Source organism: Xenopus laevis, chromosome 2S (assembly GCF_017654675.1).
Source record: "Xenopus laevis strain J_2021 chromosome 2S, Xenopus_laevis_v10.1, whole genome shotgun sequence".
In the NCBI taxonomy this organism is placed as follows: Eukaryota; Metazoa; Chordata; class Amphibia; order Anura; family Pipidae; genus Xenopus; species Xenopus laevis.
Genome location: NC_054374.1, coordinates 22,028,857 through 22,050,438, shown reverse-complemented (window position 1 = coordinate 22,050,438; position 21,582 = coordinate 22,028,857). Strand labels below are relative to the sequence as shown.

Below are 21,582 nucleotides of genomic sequence, written 5' to 3'. Positions count from 1 at the left end.
TATGATGTCATTATTGACTGTATTTTCCACTCATCACTCTTATTAACTGTCATGGGCTTCGCACTCAACGATGGATTTGGTGTTCAAGTGCATATTAAGTGCGGTCATCAATAAAACAAACATTTTGAAAATAAAGTAAAAAATGTTTACTTTTTGAATAAATTTTTTTAAATGTTTAAAAAAAAAGTGTTTTGTTTAATTCTGTTACTGCCTACATCACTTTCTTATTTTCTAGCGCTTTATATTTACTTTTGCCCCCCTTGGTTCCTTGGGCAAGATTTGATGAGCCCGTTGAGGTAGGACAGGTCTGGAAGGACTGGAGTTAGTTTTCACTGATCCATGATTGGAGAAAGAAAGAGACTCATTCAGACTTACACACTCACTGGGCTGAACCTATTCCCAAAGCCTGTGAGTCAGTCCATTCCCCCCACCACCTCCATCCACATGCATGTAGTTTTCAAACTGTACACATTAGCCACTCACTCACACGAAGAGATTACACATTCAGACTGGCTGCTGCTCCTGCTGGAGTCACCACAACATTCAGTCCAGCCTCTTTCTATCCACCCTCCTTCCTATTCTGCTGCAGTGGAAAAGTCTCCATCCACGGGATCTGTGCTCACGTCTGTTCAGCAGACTCGGTAAGTTCCAGCCACTTTTCTTCATTCTCATCTGATGATGGCATGGGATAAAGTCCTTCATGACTTCGAACTTTCCAAACGGCGCCTCCAAAGAGAGGAGAATTCTGGTGTCCAAATATTAAATTGGACAGATTGATTTAAGAGCATAGCAAAGTTTATTTATCCCCCTCCTTAACTTTGCAAACCTATATCTCTGAAGAATTGACTGAAAGAAGCTTTGTGTCACTGTCTGTTCTTTATAGCAGTGATAGATGTCACAATGGGTGCTATATTTTGATGCTGGTCAAGCCGGTGTTGTGATTTACTGAAGAGAAACTGTATGTATTGTAACATATTTATCCCAGGACCGGCTACTGTGTCATTAATTAATTTTGCAGATATGGGCTGGTAACTTGAATTTTTTGACAGCCCATGGTATGTTAAAGGAAGAGTATCTTGGCATATTTTATCAGATTAAAGTTAACTTGTATTATCCAGATGGGATTCTATTATCCCCCTTGGCTAGTGTTGTTTTGGATGTCAGGTCAGTGATTGGGGTGAATGGTGATGTTTAAAGCAGAAAAGGAGGCGGCATTTGACCTTATCCTAATTCATAATGACTGCAGGCAAATAAAGGCTTCTTTATCTCTAGCATTAGCCCTTCAGCGCTCATCTGCCTTCCTCTTTTCTGTGCCATGAAGGGTTAAGCTCAAGATGCTCAGGTTCTGGAGCAGGACGGCCACTACTTTAATAGAAAGGATTTACGTAGTGGCCAAGTGAATAACAGAAGTTGGAATATGACTCGACCAATCGTATTGCCCGCCATTGATGTGTTTTAAGATTAGCCCTTTTCCACTTTATTTGACTCCCCGTTGACAGACGGGCCTTGTTAAACTCCTGCCGTGTACAGTATTATATCACACCTTTTGGGATAAGCAACGTCTCACTCGAGGCACATGAAAGAAGATAGGGCACTTATAGGTTTGGCCAACGCAGGAAGGTCAAATTCCGAGTAGGTTTATTAAGAAAACATGTGGATCGGTCACTGGGGAGAACAGTTCAGCTTTCTTTCTCTTCTCTTCAGCTCTTGGTAGCTTGAAAATTCACTGCAAGGGTTGGAAAAACGAAACTTGTTACAGATGCATTGCTGAATAAATTGCCTAATACATGTGGTGTATTTCTTAGCAACATTAGTGCTTTTATGTCCTTTGTCAATCTTGATGCACACCCGAGCTCTTGGAGACTACAACCTCCAGCAAACCTGATGCTTATGGTGCTGGGTTATGTGGTTTCCAACAGCTCGACGGTTGCAGGTTTGACATCTTCTCAGTCGAATTTTATTTGCCTCAGACAGTGGTGGATTATTTTGCTTGTCACAGGCAATTAATTGGAACACTACAGGTGTCACAGTAAGCTTCAGTGATAATTGTGACATCAGCAGATCTTTAATACATCTTGGAAAGGCATAAGGAGGGGACTTCATGGCGGTAGTACCATATGACATTGGACAATCAATCACAAGTGGATGAGATTTAAGTAAATATTATCTTGTTAACTTGGAAAATTAGTCTCTGGTACAAAGGAATTCCCATCATAAATAGAAATATAGTGGTGATATAGTAAAAATATTGAGACAGAGAACATGAAAAAGTTCAACACTTCCATAAAACATGTCCGATTTACCTTTATGTTGATAGAGAAGAAGGTGATGTTTTGTTGCAATCGCAGCACCTTGAGCAGGGCTCCCAAAATGACACAACATTTAACCCATCAAAGAGGTAAAGGGAAATCTCTCTTATCAACAGTGCAAAAAAAGGCTATTTATAGGGATCATGTATCAGTAAGGAAGGTCAGAGAGAGAGAGAGAGAGAGAGAGAGAGAGAGAGAGAGAGAGAGAGAGAGAGAGAGTGGGAGAGAGAGAGAGCCAGGCTTGTTTCTTAGTGCCTGTAGGCACTGTCCTATCTAGTAACTCAAGGCAACCAATCAGAAATTAGCTTTGATCAGTCTAGTGCAGTCAAGGTGATGATAGGAAGTATTTGATTGGTTGCTATGAATGAACCAATGTTTTTAAATCTGACAGCAGGTTTAAAGATGGTCATATATAAAGGCCAACGACGTTAATGGCCCCTTCAAAATCTGTAAATCTGTAGTTTATAAGCCTGTGTATGAGGTCAAATCAATGTCCTGCCCAACCAATGTATGATGCGATCTGTGGGAAGGTTAGAAGCTCCCATTGGGTGGGTGCTGCATGAAGGGTCGGCATAGGCCCCTTTATGAGCCAACCATTTGTGGGTAGAGATTGGGGTATCCTTGCCATACAAGCAGATCTATGCGTATCCCGACCATGTCTCTCTCATGTAGACGATATGAAAGGATACTGAAGGAGGGATTTTTTGGGATACAACTACCAAAACATGGAGACTTGGCTCACTCAGAGGCACTGTTGGGCTGATGACCACATTTCCCTTCTGTATATTTTACTATAAAAGCAGGCAGGCATCATTTTTACTCTTTTACTTTTTTCAGCATAAAGCCCAGCCTGGCATTAGTTTCTTGTCTTACTACCACCTAGAAAACCATTGCAGCCAGGCTTTTGCCTTTTGCACACTGCCCTAACGCTTGTGCTCATAGTAGCAGACCATCCACTCGAGAAATAGAGACCAGTAATAAGCACAATAAAAACTAGATTCAGCTTTCATCTCTGAACACGTGTTTGTGTTGGCAAAAAGTCCGCGTGAGTTGCAAGATTACTTCTGTGCAGTTCAGCTTCTGAGCACAGTATCAGATGAGGTAATATGCTGCAATATGGCAGCTTCCCCCTGGGTTTCATTGCAAATATGCATAATGACTGTACTGTGCATAAATAAACCGAGACTCTCATACGTCACTGTCTATTAAAGGAAAAACATTTGCAAGATACACCCTATTAAAAGCAGTGTATATTTTCCTTTTACAGTTTCTTAATATAGAAACAGTGCTGCTGTGTTTGCACCCGCCCGCCCACCCCTAGTGGCACCAACGGTTTATCCACTTATTCCTTTCTTACTATTTCATTTTAACTCTTTCGTAACACAGGTTGACCTTAGGTCGTCAGTACCTGTGTGCAGAAAGTCTCCCACCAGTCCCATTAATTTAATTGTGAGCTCTTGAGAGCCCACTCACTGGTCAGATTTCCCTCTATGGCTGTGCTACAGGGTTTGATCTGAAAATCAGTGTGTTTATAATTTCATATTTACTTGCAGTCCTTCTGTCCCTTGTTGTTGGTCTTGGTGTCCACATTAAACAAACCATGCCCTTACCTTTACTTCCTAACCCCTGCAGCCTGTTCCTTGCTCATTTACTTTACCCAAGTGCAGTTTAGAAAGTGCCATTTCGGATGCAAATCCACATATTTTTACCCACCGAATTGTGTCAAAACAAAGGCAATGGCACGTGCCGGTTGTAGAAAATTGGAAGGAAGTTGTGGCTAACTGTGGTAATAGTGTGATTCTATTGGTGCATGCCTCTTGACACAACACATTGTGGGAACATTGGAATTTCTGCTTCAGGGTGGTGGGAGCTGGAGGGTTCCATCATTGATGATTGATTCAACAGAAGAGCGGGGTGGGGGCACAATGACATTTAGTGCAACTAAACAGAAGTGCAAGGGTGCGTTTGGATGAAAGTACCTTTAATGAACTAGATACTACTGGGCCCCACAGCAAATTATTTTTCATGCCCTCCAAAATGTCTAGAGGTTGACCTGTTTTACCAATATTTATTGAAACTTTATATGAATTAGGGCCCCTACACCTCCTGGGCCCCCGCAGGGTCTGCTTCCTCTGTAGTTACGCCCCTGCTTGGGGCTGCATTCAGGGACCAGGGTTGGGCAGTAGGGGCACCTGCCTATGGTGCAATCAATTTCAGGAAGAGGACAGAGTACAGAAAATGTTTATTGGGGTTTATAAATGGTTTATGCATCCATGAATTCACCTGCACCATCAGTTATATTATATATATAATCACTAAGCTTAGTTTATAGGGCTTGGGAGCATTTATTTGTCAGTATCCCCCCCCCCACACACACATTTGCTCATAGCCTTTATAATAAATACAGTTCTGCAGGGAAATGTTGGATTCAGCAGCCTTTTAGACACTTATATATATATTACATGTCATCACATACGAATATATTCGTATAATGCAGCAACACAGTATAAAGCTGTGGCCCCTGTAAGATTTAAATAACAATTCTGATTGGCCATAGTCCATCTGCAGTGAATATGTAAGACTCATGCCACGTCTAATTCAGCGGCAGTTGAGCAACGCGGGTTTGACGTCTGCAGTCTATGGGCTTTTCTAACGCACAAAGCATAACTGACAGCGCAGTTACACGGCCCTGATACAATATACAAATGAAATTTATACAATAATAAAAGAGCATCAAAGAGCTGCCATAATGTAGTCTGATTGGAAGAGCGGTAACTGTACAAGCACATGGGTGATCACATGGATCAGTATCTACAGCCAGACTTAAGGTGGCCATACACGGGCAGATAAAGCTGCCGATATCGGTCGTTTGGACCGATTTGACAGCTTATCTGCCCGTGTATGGGGGCTTCCGACGGGTCTTCCCGATCGATATCTGGCCACGATATCGATCGGGAAGGTTGGATTTTTACCCGACCGACCCATCGGAGCCGCTTGGCCGAACATTCGAATTACCCCCGATATAGCCACGCAGTTTAGTGGCATATCGGGGAAAGATCCCCTCGTTTGGCGATGTCGCCAAACGAGCGGATCTTGGAGTCTATGGCCAGCTTTAGTTTTATCCCCTAAAGAAATGTGCAGCTCCAGAGCCAGACCAGATTCCAACCTTTAGCTGTATGCTTAGGGGGAAATTACACAACTCCTTTTTAGACAATATCAGTATCAGGCTGAGTCTCCTAGGGCCCACCAGATAACCTGACACCACAGGTCTACTCCCATAGGTTTTTATATAGGCCTACTCAATAAATAAGGATGGGTTGGTTCAGAATTTTCCTTGGCCTTGGCCCACTGGCAGATCCTCTGGAACTCTAGTAGGCCAGTCCAACCCAAGTGGTTACACTTGATAAAGGGCGTGTGTGGCCCGAAACATGTTGTGTTTGTAGTTGCAAATAAATCACATTGTAGCAGGTATTCTGCTGTTTGGATTGCTCTCCACATTCATCTGATTCAACCCTGGTAGTTATTCTGATCAAACAAATCCATGTCAAGAACTTTTGTGTATAAGTGGTGTATACCACATTGGCTTTTTCTTATATAGTCTTTTTATGGTACACAAAATAGAATAGAATGATGAGTAAAGACTGTGATAGGAAGGTCATAAGAGGTGTTTGCTGTGGAAGCACATTGGGCAGTTAACATGATTTAACATCTGGTGCCCTCCAAATAAAATTATTTTATTTGCGGTTGCCAACTGGTGTTTCCATTTCTTTATTCAAACCCACCTGGAATCTGGTGGCAATGCAACCTACTCTTCTATGTACAGGGAAAGGTGGGAAAATGTTGATAAAGCAGGGATACCCAGCCTGGAGCACTGCAGCTGTTGTTGTACTACAATTCCCAAGAGCCTTGTCTGTTGGCCTGGGTCTGGCATGCTGACAGTGGCAAGCCTAGAGCGCAGGTTGGATTCTTTTACACAATGTCCTTTGTACTATTATGTGCATTTTGTTCTATTCTGCTGAGATACCATTTATACTAAGCACAAGATTTGCTTTCAAATATTTGCAGCAAATGTAGTTGGGTGCTGAGCAATTATGCAGATTCATGTAGGCTTGCTTGCACTGGGTCGTTTCTCTAATCAGTATGGGTCCATATCTATGTCAGGTGTTGGTATTATTTGGGTGAAAAAAAAACCTGCTTAGCCAAAGGCTCTAAGCAGGAGAAGAGTTCTGTGGAAGTGGAAGAGTTCTGTATTTTGTGCTATTTGGCACCATGCTTGGCACCGTGCTTTAATACACAATTTTACTGATGCAATTTATCGAGGTCCAAACACATTCCTGCACTTCCACATGGTTGCTAGTGGGTCCATCCTGCTTCTTCTGATCAGTGGTGCACATGGGTGCCTACTAGTCAGCGTTGAACTGGCCCGCGTTGCTGGCCTGCTTTTGGCCTTGTTTCGCCTGTTTGTGCTCATACGCATAATTTTGCCAGGAATTTAACGGTTAGAGGGGGCCCCCTGGGACTGCCAGGTGTGCCCTTCGTTGAGGGCCCCAAAGACTCCAGTCCGACCCTGCTACTAGTGATGTGTTATTACACCCCTGATATAGGTTTAGGTGTTTGTAGGTTTCCAGCCCACCATTCTGGTTCACCTGCCTGCATTGGTTTGGTGCTATACCATGTTCTATACTCTCTATAGCTGCTATAGCATCCCTCCCCTAGCCATGTCCTTTCTTCATTATTGGAACTACCAAGCAAGACTTCTCTGTTGACTCTAGTAGAACAATGGCCTCTGCCACCTTGAGAAATTGTACTAACCATGTGATTTCATTTGACATAGGAGCACTTTGTCTCAAATTCATAATGAATAGCACATACATATTTAGTATATAAGTGTACAATGGGCTTTCCAGCCCTGCTTGGTATAATAAATTAAGCCGTAGCGTGCTACATGTTTTTGCACTGCATGTAAGCCTCTCGTGCTTTGTCTATGCTGTGAATTGACAAATGGACAAATGTTTAGGTTGGCAGAACTTTTGTTAATGATTCCATTGCTGTTTTTCCAACATATGAAAAAATGGAACCAAACAGAAGGCACAAGGGCGAAGCAATAGCTTCAGGGAGAGTTGACCTTTAATGGCTCTGCTGAATGTTGACCCCATTGACCCTGTACTGCAGGTCCCTTTGGTGAGCGGAAGCCAAGCAATTAGGCCCCAAACATGAAGGAAATAGAAGTCTATTATCACTCAGCAAATGGGAGCAAAATTTTCAGTGATTTAAACCTACATGTGGCTTGTACAAAGCAGCCTAAAGGCACAATATACATCTGAGATTTATATTCACTTGGGAGGAGGGCTGGGCTAAAACAGATAGTGAGGGGCTCCATTATGTATATTATGTAGGACCATCTAACCTACTACCATCAGCTACTGATAATCAGCAACAGTAAGGGGCACATTTACTAAGCTGGAGTGAAGAATTCGAATATAAAAAACGTTGAATTTTGAAGTATTTTTTAGGGTACTTCGACCATCGAGTAGGCTACTACGACCTTCGACTGAGATTCGAACAATTAGAATAAAAAATCGTTCGACTATTCGACCATTCGATAATCGAAGTACTGTCTCTTTAAACTTCGACTACATACTTCGGTAGTTTAAACCTACCAAGGTACAATGTTAGCCTACGGGGACTTTCCCCATCACTTTCCTAAGCTTTTTTTGATCAAAGAAAAATCCTTCGATCGATCGATTAAAATCCTTCGAATCGTTCCATTTTTACTTCGATCAATCAATCAAAGTATTTGCGCTAAATCCTTCGAATTCGAAGGATTTAACTTCGAGGGTTAATTAACCCTCGATATTCGACCCTTGATAAATGTGCCCCTAAAAGTGATAATGCTGCCACCTTGCCCTTCTGCCACCATTCTGCCTTACTACTGTCAGTTTCCTTCCTATACCTTCTTCTAGTGGCCCTGCAAATCCTTCCACACGCCCCATGCCACCACCATCTGCACCCTTTGCTGTTATGTTGGTGTTATGACATGCAACTTTGTCTTTGCATATGGCCAAGTAACTCCTCAATAACTTCTAATATCCTTATCATTTACAGTAGGAGGTACATTATCCCTTATAATACAGTGATACAGTGATACTCAGAGTTCCCTGTATAACTCAGCCTGCAGCCTTGTGCCTTTATATGTTCACAGAACTCCTCAGTGACTTCTAATATCCTTATCATTTACAGTAGGGGGTACATTATCCCTTATAATACTTGAGTGATACTCAGAGTTCCCTGTATAACTCAGCCTGCAGCCTTGTGCCTTTATATAGTCACATAACCACTCGGTGACTTCTAATATCCTTATCATTTACAGTAGGGGCTACATTATCCCTTATAATACATGAGTGATACTCAGAGTTCCCTGTATAACTCAGCCTGCAGCCTTGTGCCTTTATATGGTCACAGAGCAGTGATATCCTTATAAATTATGAGGGGTGGTACATGCTCTTAGTAACATCAAAAAATTAAAGGATTTTCTATATATTTCTATACTGTAACCCTTCATTGTAGCTGTGTGTTTATTTGAAGGTGGGCAGATATAAAAATGTATTATTTTGTTACTCTATATTGCGTAATGAGAGAGAGAGAGAGGTGGGGGGGGGCAGTCTGAAGGGCCTAGGGGCTAATGAGAAAGTATATCCAGAGACAGTTAATATAATACTTTACACAGTAATTTCTGTAATACTGAGTTGTGCTTTGATTCATATCCATGAAAACAAAATATGTTTCAAATTCTAGAAAAGCCACAAACAATAAAAAAAAATGTGAAATCAATCAAGAGATTTCTTGGGAATGAAAGAAAGGGAAAAAGAATAGGAGTAGTGGGGCAGCCGGTCAGAAGAAAGGGATATTCCATCGTTAAAGTTCATTCCACCACTCGCATTATTCATCCCGCTAAAGGAAAAGTTCATATAACTTGCCCAAATTGCTGTTTTTGTTCTCCAGCTAAGGTTTGGGTCCCAAGACTGCCAATTAAACCATCCCATAAATCCTCTATTATAGGCAGTAAAAGCTAATTTTAGATTTCCTGCCCACTGCAGTGTCGGGCCTGATTGCTCCCAGTCGCTCAGTGGTTCAACCTGTCAGGAGAGCGTCAGGTTTGGGTGAGGGCTTTGCACCTTCTGCTTTATATTTATCTATAATGAGCTGCAATGCTTTTCCTTTAACCCCTTGCATTAAGGATCTCAAGTGCATTGCCAATGAGTTGCTAAAAAGTTCCCTATTAAGCAGAATAATTCTAATGTGCTGCCTTGCCCCTAACCAGGATCAAAACAGACTTTGGGGGTTATTTATTAAAGTCTGAATGCTAAAAACTTAAAAAAAAAAATAGAATTTTTGAGATTTATTATACCCTGAGAATGCAAAAAGTCCAAATCTGAAAATCGGGCATCTCAGACCTGCCCTAGGTTGTACAAGTATGGGACCTGTTATCCAGAATGCTCGGGACCTGGGGTTTTCCGGATAACAGATCTTTCCGTAATTTGGGTCTTCATGCCTTAAGTCTACTAGAAATTAATTTAAACATTAAATCAACCCAATAGGCTGGTTTTGCTTCCAATAAGAATTAATTATATCTTAGTTGGGATCAAGTACAAGGTACTGTTTTATTATTACAGAGAAAAAGGAACTCATTTTTAAAAATTTGGATTATTTGGATAAAATGGAGTCTATGGGAGACTTTCTGTAATTCGGAACTTTCTGGATATCAGGTTTCCGGATAAGGGATCCTATACCTGTATATGAGTCAATGGGAAAGGTTCCTATATTATTTGGAAGTTTCTGTGGTCTGCGCTAGAAGTAACCTGAAAATCTGACTATTTCAGGCTTTTCTTGCAAAAATCAAAAAAATCTGACTTTTCGGGAAAAAGTCCCAAAAAATCTACAATTCGGGGAAAAAAATCTGAAAAAAAAAAACGTACTATTTGGGGTTTTGCACGGTTTTATTGGGTTTTTCCCTAATCCGATCTAATCAAGTATTTTTAATAATAAATAGGGTCAAATCGTGGATTCTAGCTTGGTAGGACTTTTTTTAAATAAAATATCAGAAAAATTTGAATTTTGATAAATAAACCCCTTTATGTCAGAGACATCAAACTCACAGGTACAATTTGACATACGGTAACCCCCAAAATGCCCAGTTATGTGGCCTCTTACCTCCAACTGCACCCTCTTGTGTCCTACTATTGCTCCAGCTTTGGGTGCTCGTATCATATCTTGTATTATTAAATCCCTCTTGGAGGTCGATACCTCCCATTTAACCAGTTCCAGGGTTACAGACATAAATGTTGCATTATCATCTATTCAGCCATAGTTCCAACAATATATAGAACAGAAAATAGTTATCCACCCGATTCCCACTCCAACAATAACAATACATTTGTAAGCTTACAGAGCGTTTGTTTTTTTAAATGGGGTCAGGGACCCCCATTTGAAAGCTGGAAAGAATCAGAAGAAGAAGGCAAATGACTCAAAAGCTGTAAAAAAGAAAAAATGAAGACCAATTGAAAAGTTGCTTAGAATTGGCCAATTGGCCTATAACATACTAAAAGTTTCCTTAAAGGTAAACCACCCCTTTGAAGGACAGTAGGGGGCAGTAGAGAAAATGCCTACATGCCTTCCCCGTTATGGGTACAGTGGTGGGAATTCACAAAAAGTCAATTTCTCGATAGGTCCCTAGTAAGGCCTCACCTGGTAGTATGCAGTGCAGTTTTGGTCTCCAGTCCTTAAAACTTTAGCCTGGTGCAATAAAAAAATATGTATATAAAATATGGCATTTTATAATTTTTCAACGTTTCAAGAATTTAGTAAACGAAACACAGATTCACCCATTACTATTTGTTATTGCTACTTTTGATTACTCATCTTTCTATTCAGGTCCTCTCCTATTCATATCCCAGTCTCTTATTCAACTCAATGCATGGTTTCTGGGGTAATTTTGACCCTAGCAACCAACTGCAAACTGGAGAGCTGCTGAATAAAAGCGAAATAATGAAAAAATACAAATTATGAAAAAATGAAAACCAGGTGCATGTTGTCTAAGGATATCACTCGCTACATTATACTAAAAGTTAGTTTAAAGGATAGCAACTGCTTTAATGTAAGACTATGGGGCAAATTTATGGATTGGAAGAATATTTGCTCAAGTTTTTTCAGTCACTGAATAATGATGGAAACATTGTCAGACTGAAGGGGTGTCGATCTACCGGGGCTGCCACATCAGGGGCCCGCAACCCCCCTAGGGTAGCAACCACTCCAAATAAGGAAACCGGGCAGGACTCCTTATAACTGATCAGCCAATCGCCGATTGCCACATCACGGCCCCGCCCCCTGCTCAGAGTTAGACAGCCAAAAGGTGGAAACCCTAAACCCCCCCCAAGTCACACCCTCTCTACTACCTCAATGGGCCCCACTCTGTCTTTCCTTATCCCCCACGGCCAGACCACCTTTGTGCACTGATTCACACTCAGTAGTGATGGTGAAAAACGGTGAAAAATTCATGAAAAAATAGGGAATCTCGAAAATTTACAGCGAGTCCAATTATGGACGCGCGTCCGAAAAGTCGATTGCGTCAATTTTGACGCTGGCGTTAAAGTCAATGGCCGTCTGAATAGTGTTGATGCGCAGCAATTTTGACGCGAGTTACTTTTCGGACGCGCATCCAAAAATTTTTGAAGCCGGTGAATTTTCATAGGAGATTCGCAAATTTATTGCGGAAATTCACAGTGAATTCATGACAGGCAGATTTATTCGCCCATCACTAATACTCAGACCAGGTGGGGGGAGACCAGGAATGAAGCAGCATTGTCAGTAGTACAGGAGCGGATCAGGGCCGGCAGGGCATATGAAGGCTGGGGATCCATTGGGTTTTTTCCTGCTGTCCCATCGGCCCAGTCCAACCCTGGCTGGGGTTCATCCAATATACCAGGGCCCCAACTACCAAAGACTTGATATAAGGTTCATTTGAATAGATTTTGATATATTATTGGCCTGGTAGAATCTATTCATGATCCCCAGAGCAAAAGGGGGATTGGCCGACAGATGGTAGAATTTGTTATTATGACGCACCGAGAATTACATGTTTGCCTTTGCCTCTTTATACGTCTATTTATACATATCTGTCTTAATCCTTTTATCATCTAATAAATAAACGAGCATGGAGTAAACACTGGACAAACAGCGCAATAAACATTCCTCATCTGCCAAAATAGACTTCGCCTTTAAACTCCCTGCGCTGCACACGTTTTACTGATCCACGTCGAGTCGAAACGGGAAACTCTGATACGTCTGCCATTAGGATAAATTAATCCATCATGTGAAAAACCATATGGAAAATGGCTGGAACGTCTCTTTCATCTGATTTTACATATGAAGAATGTTGATCGAATATCACCAGAAAAAATTGCTGTTGCCGTGTGTTGAGTTTTCATCGGGCCACACACGTCCGAATTCCTTCATTTTATTGTGTTGTGTTTATTTAGATAACGTAACATGCTTTGCAAAACACTTACACAGGGTTAAAGTTAATATAATATTAATAGAATTAAATCCATAAGGGATAAGAAATCGGTGACACAGTTGGAATGAGTTACTGGGCCAAAGAACTTACTATATGAGTAGTATAAGGGGCCCAGACTGGAAGCCAAGTAGGTTGAGATTTGGAGAGAATGTCTGTTTACTGTTCTAGATATACTTGGAACCTTAGCATAAAAGGCAAATGGAGTGGCAATCAGGGGTGGATAACTATTTTCTGTTCTATAAATTGTTGGAACTATGGCTGAATAGATGACAATGCAACATATATGTCTGTAACCCTGGAATTGGCTAAATGGGGGGTATTGACCGCCAAGGGGGATTTAATAATACAAGATATGATCAAATACGAGCAACCAAAGTTGGAGCAATAGTAGGGCACAAGAGGGTGCAGTTGGAGGAAACAGGCCATATAACTGGACATTTTGGGGATAAGGTCCCTGTGCCTGTGAGTTTGGTGTCTCTGACATAAAGGGGGTTACGGTTATTTATCAAAATCCAATTTTTTTCGATTGTTTGAATAAAAAAAAGTCAGACCAAACTAGAATAAACAAATTGACCTTCTTTATTATTAAAAATACTCAATTTAATCAGATTGGGGGAAAAGCGATAAACTTGAGCGAAAACCCAAACGTACTTTTTTTCCTGAGTTTTCAAATTTTTCGGATTTTTGCTTTAAAAGCTCAAAAGCTCAAAATAGTCTGATTTTCAGGCTACTTCCGGCACAAACTACAGAAAGTTCGAAACAGGATAGGAACCTCTCTCATTGAGGTAAGAGGCCAATTAACTGGGCATTTTTGGGGTTAGGCCAAATTGTGCCTGTGAGTTTGATGTCTCTGACATAAAGGGGGTTATTCATCAAAATCCGAATTTTTCTGATATTTTATTTAAAAACAGTCGGACCAAACTAGAATCCACAATCTGACCTTATTTGTTATTAAAAATTATCGGTTTAATCAGATTGGGGAAAAACTCAAAAAATGAGTGCCCTTTAGAATCAGGTGATGAGTGTTGAGCGAGATGACCAAGTTCCAAAGCGAAAATGATTGTTGCACATCAAAAAATTTGACACACAAATTGCCTGCCATAGACTTCAATGCATTTCAACAAATTTTTGCCGTTTAACAAATTGAAACGGGTACAGTATATATATATATATATATATATATATATATATATATATATATATATATATATATATATATATATATATATATATATATATATATATATATATATATATATATATATATATATATATATATATATATATATATATATATATATATATATACTGTCGGTTCAGTGGATGCACTCCTTCCGGATTTGTTTCAATCGATGTTGGTGCGTTGGTCAAAGTGTAATACAATTCAGTAAGCAGGACCCGCACTCGTTCAAATTCAGTGAAATAAAAGTGTCTTTATTCACAGGTTCATTTTCCAACGTTTCGGTCCTCACTGGGACCTTTTTCAAGGATCTATATATATATATATATATATATATATATATATATCTATATATATATATATGAATTAGCTAATATGAATATGATTAAAGTAAACTATGATGCAAGTCTAGTGATGTGCGAATATGGGCAACAATTTTTTTTGTTGCGCGACAAGTTTTTGACGTCCATCAAGTTCAACCTTTTAACTCAGTTTTAACCTGCCTAACTGCTAGATGATCTAGAGGATGGCTAAAATTTCACTCATCCATAGATGGGGTGTTCCAGATAAGGAATCTTTTCATAATTTGGATCTTCATACAGTAAGTCTACTAAAAATAATTTAAAAATGAAATAAACCCAATGGGATTGTTTTGCCGCCAAAAAGGATAAGGTACAAGGTACCGTTTTATTAGTACAGAGAAAAAGGGAATTATTCTTTGGTTAAAATTTAGTCTATTGGAGATGGCCTTCCTGTAATTCAGAGCTTTCTGGATAATGGGTTTTCCGGATAATGGATCATATACCTTGGAAGTCAATGGTCACCATGGACCCTCCCGGACTTCATCTTTCATCATTTACTTTTAAAGCCATTTATATTGTTCCTGTCAAAACGCCTCCCGTCCCCCTATCCAAACCATGAGATTAAGACCTCTATTCTACCTTGACTGCCCAGAATCCTATTCAAACTTCTCAAATACTTTCATGATTCAATTTCAACCACCACTCATGAAATGAATGAGCCTTTTATTTGTCCGATGGATGGTATTGTAAGGAATTACCAACCTCTGCATCTGGAAGAGATTAAGGGTCCGGCCTACAGTGTGGCTATAGGCAAAGTACATAAAAAATTGGGGGGGGGGGTAGCCTGCGCTCTTGGCTTTTATTCTGAGAAATGAACGTGCTTCTTAGCACTGCAAAATCCATTTAAAGAGTAATGTAATGGGAAATCTAACCCATGCCATACCATTGAATGTTTGTGTACATACGTGGCTCGTGCAGAAAAATAAAATCCATTTTTTGAGCGGTCCGGTAAATAGAAAACACAATGTGCCTACAAAGAATGTTATACATTCTAGCCATGCTTCTCAGAGAACAGTAGCTCAAATTTCATTGGGGGAGCCAATGAAGGAAACACGCTCTTCTATATTTTGCGTTCTAAGGAAATATATTACAAGTCACAATTGAATGTTTTGTTTGACTGCAGGTAATCTGATTGGCCTTGAGTGTTGGGCGTTCTCCCCAACAGAAATTCGGCCAATGATCTGAAATGTGAAGTGAGGGATTATAAACACATTAGTATCTGCGTGTGCTCTAACACTTTCTTGTGTATTACAGCGAGTACTATCAGAAATGATCTGCCTCGCAAAATAATGTGTGCGAGAAAGAGTATTTGTTTCTGATGGATACAAACCTATAAATGCAGCAGAATATGGGGTAACGCCTAGGGAAATGGGTTGAAGGATCGATCCATTCAGATTGGATTCTTTGGGAAATTGGCTGAATGAGAGTGTCGGGGGACACTGGTTATGCAGATTATTCATTGTATAAGGATTTAAGAATGAGAATGAAGAGTCTTTGGAGATCTTCGTCTCACAGATAAACGAGAGCCGGGTTCTTTTATATTCATCTTGGCTAAAGGCCTGCGGTTATGAAAACAGAAGTTTTGTGTAGGATCAACATCGATAGTAGTAGTATAAACTTTCAGAGTTATCATCTTCCACCAAATTATCTTGCCAAACAGAATACTATGATGTTGGTTTCATCTTGAGCTGAACCAAACCCTTCCTAATAAAAACCCCTCTACCCTACATAGACCCCTCTTCAATAGGTTCTCTTGTACCCAATTCAGGCACTGAGTGCAACTAAGCAGAAGGGCAAAAACCATGTTTGGCCCTAGTACCTTTAATCCAGGGGTGCCCCAACTTTTTGCAACGAGGGCCACATTTGGTAAAGTGAAAGTGTGTGAGGGCCTACAATTCAGCCTGACATTCTTTGAACCATTAACATTAAATTACAGGAATCGAGTAATATTTGGGCAAATTAGTGAAATGATCTGCCACTTGGTCTATACTGCTGCCCGTGTGCTGAAGGTGTTAGTAATAGACAAGTACTGGAACGGAGTGACGCCATACTTCTTTAGTTTACTGTACTGGCACGTCAGTATGTCTATTGATACCTTCAGCCCTAAAGACGTTTGTGAAAACAGTGCGTCTCTACGTGCCAGTACATGTCTATTGCTAACACCTTCAGCACATAGGCAGCAATATAGACCAAGTGGCAGATCATTTCACTAATGTGCCCAAATATTACTGCTAAGCGATTCCTGTGCTGGGGGGCCTCATTGTTATTAATTTCATGATGGAGGCTGAGGGCTGGTGTAAATTTAAAAACAGGCCACAATTGGCCCACGGGCCGCACTTTGGACATGCCTGCTTTAATCAATGTCATTGATTAGGCCAATGACTATATTTGTTTTTACGCAGCCTCCACTTGCTGTAGAAATAAGCCCTATAGGCCCTGGAAGCATTCACATGGGATTGATAACCTGGAAAACCTTCATCCAGAAAGCTCTGAATTACTGAAAGGCCCTCTCCTGTACACTCCATTTTCATCAAATAATTAAAAATGTTAAAAAATTATTACATTTTTCTCTGTAATAATAACAAAACAGCACCTTATACATGACACTAAGAAATATTCAATTCTTATCGAAGACAAAATAATCCTATTCATTTTAATTGATGTTTAAATTATGTTTTTGGCAGACATAATGTTTGAAAATCCAAATTACGAAAAGATATTATCTGTGAAAAAAAACCCCCAGGTCTCAAGCATTCTTGATAACAGATCCCATATGTGTACTTTTATTAGAATATGTGAAGCAAAATATGTTTGTGAGGTGTCTTAGTATGAAAAGAATTGGGCACTTCATGCACCCGTCACATTTCTCTTGGATTGACTTTACTCATTTTGATAAAGATGATTAAATTAAAAAAAATAGCTGATTCAATGTTCAGTCCAAACTTTTGTCAAAACTGTGGAATAAAAGGAATTTCCAAGTCATTCCAAGTCATTTCGTAACAAAACCTTGGAAGTGGGTAGGGCTATAATCTTTGCTAAGCTCAAAGGAATCATTTCAAGCCAGAAGAAAGCGTTTTTTTCTCTTCTATTTTATTTATTTATTTTTGCTGATTTGCAGGTTAAATGAGAAAGCTGAATATTTAATGTAGGGCAGCAACCTTTCTAAGTGAAGCTACTAGACAATGAAATATTCTATTATCCTGTGCTATTATTCTTGTCCCTTGATCTAAAAGAATTTTCAAATTTGGTGAAAAACATTTTGTTATAGCTATCTGTCATTTCTTTTTGGTTTTTGCTTTCAAAAGGATTAATTAGTAGAACCGGAAAAATATCAATCTATGCTCTATGTCAGGGGTCCCCAACCTTTTTTACCTGTAAGCCACTCAAGCATGAAAAAATTTCCTTGGTGATACCAATTAAGAGCCGTGATAGTCTAATCGGTAGCTCCCTATGGACTGGCAGCCTACAGGGAACTCTTTGGAGCATACCTGTGTCTTTATGCCTCCAAAACTTGCCTTCAAGACAGTCATTTAAAAATGGGAACTTACTTTGAGGATATGAGCAACATCAGTGGGGGTGATAAGCAACATGTTGCTCACGAGCCACTGGTTGAGGACCACTGCTTTATCTATTGCCTGGAAAACTGGGGCTCCAACTGGGAGAGCAGCATGGGTGGCATTAGCCTTGACTGGGATAGGAATCTGGGCAAGGCTAATAGAGTGTAGGGTCCTCTGGGCTTCGCACTTGCCATGCACACCTGTATTTTTGCCACAACCCTCTGGAGAGGGAGGTCAGTGGCAGGAACTTGGTCAGGGAGCAGGTCTGGGCCAGTGGGTCCCACAAGAGCCAGGTGTAGCGTAGGCCCAGTCTGACCCTGATAGAGTGAGTGGGGGAAGTTCAGCAGTTAGGGGATTAAAAGGAGAAGGGCAACCTCTTCCTTGGTTCAATGGCACAGAGAACAGCCTACCCGTCATGTAATGCTGGCATGGGTAGAGAGGGGCCATATGGTTTTAGGATACTTATTTATAACAGCTAGGAGGAACATGGGTTGGGGGGCCCAGCTTTATGTGTTATTGTGCAAGTGGTGGTGTATGATCTGATTGGGCAAAAGGTCCCAGGAGGGAGCAATGGTTCCCTATACTCACTTGCCCATCTGATACTATTGTGGAATGTGGCAGTTTGTCGAGTAGCCTATTGTGGTTTTCAGCAAGCATTGCAAAAGGTTTTTAACTGCTTTATATAGTTCCTGCTTGTTTGTGAATAAAGCTGTGGCCTGTTTCATAACAACCTGGATATCCTTATTGTCTCCTGAGTGGGGTAAAGAAAGGGGTGACATATATAAAGGGGTACATGTATTAGAGGGTAGACAGGTTCCCAGACTGACGCTGCTCGGTCATAAACCTTTACACAATTTGTTCAGAGGATTGCCATCAATATCACTATATAAATAATAAGCATGGATCCCTCACTCAGTGTTGAAAAGTTGACATACAGTTCAATTGGTAAATTTTTTATTGGTTTATCTTACTTCAATGAAAATGATATATATTTATTTACATTGTTCTTAGCTGTTTCACTTGAGCGTGATTGCTTATCGTCATGTCATTTTGTCTCCGTTTGTAATTAGTGTTGTCATTGGCCAGTAGCCCATCAGAACACTCGAAAATTCAAATGTCAACTGAGCCAACTGGCAACTGCTTTGGCAACAACAACAAATGTATCCATAAAGCTCGCTTGAAATGAAGTTCATACAGCAACTTCTTTGCTAAGTAAACACTTACAACTTTGAGGTGAAACGTTTAGGATATTCCAAGCAGTAACGTAACTATCCGGGTGCAGGCCATGCAGCCAGGCCCCCCACCCCCTCTGCGGTGGATTCACATTCATGCAAACCGCCAGCAGGCCTGAGGGGGTGCAGGCCCTGATGCAATCCCCTCATTGTTCCTCCACTGATTCCAACTTAATATCCCAATAGCCAACAGAAATGAAGAGAAAGGATGAATCTTTTTGCATATTTAGTGACACATTAATGACAGCAGATGATGCAGTTTTCTTGTTGAGATCTGAATATAGAAATTAAACTTTAGATTCCATTTGAAAACGAAAGATTTGGTGCATTGTTAACGTAGGAGTTTAAAGTTTTTCAGCTTACTTAAAGGAGCTGTCCCTTTAAAGCCCCATCTACTATTCTAGATAGCCCCCCTGTCCCTGCTTCCTCCCCGCATAGTACATTATTCATAAAAGTGTCCCTGAATGTTATGCTCACTTATTAATGCAAAGTAGCTCAGCAGAGCTCATGGGCTCCATCCTCCGCATCTAATCCTCTTCCCTTAGGTAATTTGCAGAATGTTTTGGCAGTTGCACAGTTGGTACGGCTACCTGACTGCTCCAGTTGCACATGCTCCAAATACCTCCATGTCGTTGTCCCCTTACAGAAGAAGAAGCTCTGTAAGATGGCGCCTATGAGCTTGGCTGCGATACTCTGTATAAATAAGTGAGCATGCTATTCAGGGAAACTTTTTGGAATACTGTACTATGTGGGGAGAAAGCAGGGAGGGGGGACTATCAAGGGCAGTGAATGGGGGTTTTATTGTTGGGAGGGTTTAGTTCTCCTTTAAGGGTTAACCCCAGCAATGGACTAGATCTGTTCAGAGTTGGGAGGGGAGAGCTGTTTCTCCTTCCTGGTTATAGTAGTTCCTTATTGACCAGGGGTGTTAGTGGTCCCTAGCAGTGGCGGAACTACTGGGGGAGCAGGAGGTGCGATTGGACCAGGGCCCTCACCCCCTCAGGGCCGCCTGGCAGATCGTGCACCACTGTAGACCTACTTACGTTACTGGTCCCTAGTCTTTAAAAAGGGAGGCACCATCTGTTTTTTTTTTGCAGGTGAATGGTGCTGGAGGTAACACAGTAGGAGAAGATGGGAAAAGCATTAGAGAGGCTAGATCCTGTTCTAGCTCACTTTGGAGTGGGACTCAGGTTGAGTATAGGCAGCAGAGCACATAGAGGCTTCAATGAGGAGAGTGGAAAGAGTTAGTGTTAGTGTTAGTACCCTGGGTGCCACTCAGACACCCAGGAATGGAGAGATCCCAAGAGGAGAACCTAGTGGCAGAGCTACAAGGGGTGCAGGAGGTGTGACTGCATCAGGGCCAGCACCACCTTGGGGCACGCGGCAGTTCGCATGATTGCGAATCGTCACAATCTCCGCTTCTGGAGGGGGGTGGGGGGGGGCCTGGGAGACTCTTACTATGTACTCAACTTAGAAGTTGTGCTAAGTGTGTGTGTGTGTGGGGGATGAAGATTCAGCACCTGCAGTTCTCAGCCAGGAGAGGAAGTGGACCCATTTCAGCAGTGGAACCTACAGAAGCCAAAATTCATTCAGTGATCCTATCCCATAAGTGTCATTCTACTGGATTAAATCATTATTTAAAGCACAGCACTGTGCATCCAACCTTATTTAGCGATACTATATACATATATATCTAATTCACCTTTTTAAATATTTCTCTTTATTTTTTATACATTATGCTACATTTTACATAACATTACATTTTTAATATGACTTGGCTACTTGTTCTTTTCATGCAAAGTGGTTTTGAGAATTTGATCCCTGCCCTCAAACTGTTACGAATGTTATGGATGTGCAATATGATGGTGTATGATTTGGGGTCTGCTCATGAGGGGCATGTACTGTATATGATGTTAGTGACTATATTATAAAGAGGGCATGGAGTAACGACTACCAGTGACTATTTGGAGGTGATGGTTTCAGACAGGGAGATTGAGTGCAACAGGCTTTTTACAGGAAAGATGGTACCTGCTGAAAGCTAAAAATGCATGGTCAATCCATTGGGTAGATTTTGTCAAGCACTTAGTAAGTGACAAGTTTCAGCTGTGGCATTGTGGAGAAGGTCAAAATGTAAATAAAATTGCCCAGTAACGGAACTACCCAGAGCAGTGTGTCCAGGTACAGTCCATGCAGCTGGGACCCCCCACAATGATGCTCAAGTTAGGGGCTCAAAAGTGGATGGGAGGGCATATGTCTCAGTGGGGCTCATTTATCAACACTGGGCAAATTTGCCCATGGGCAGTTACCTATAGCAACCAATCAGTGATTAGCTTTTAAAAGCCAGCTGCAAGTAGAACAATGAATGCTGCAGT

General features: G+C 40.9%; 1 protein-coding gene across 1 annotated transcript in view; it reads left to right on the top strand.

Moving 5' to 3' along the window:
* Positions 1 to 325: 325 nt before the first annotated feature.
* MGC80765 (protein) overlaps positions 326 to 21,582 on the top strand; it is a 136,659-nt gene continuing 115,402 nt past the window's right edge. Inside the window, exon 1 of the mRNA XM_018248265.2 lies at positions 326 to 641. The gene's annotated coding sequence lies outside the window, so the exon portion shown is untranslated. The remainder of the gene's footprint in view (positions 642 to 21,582) is intronic.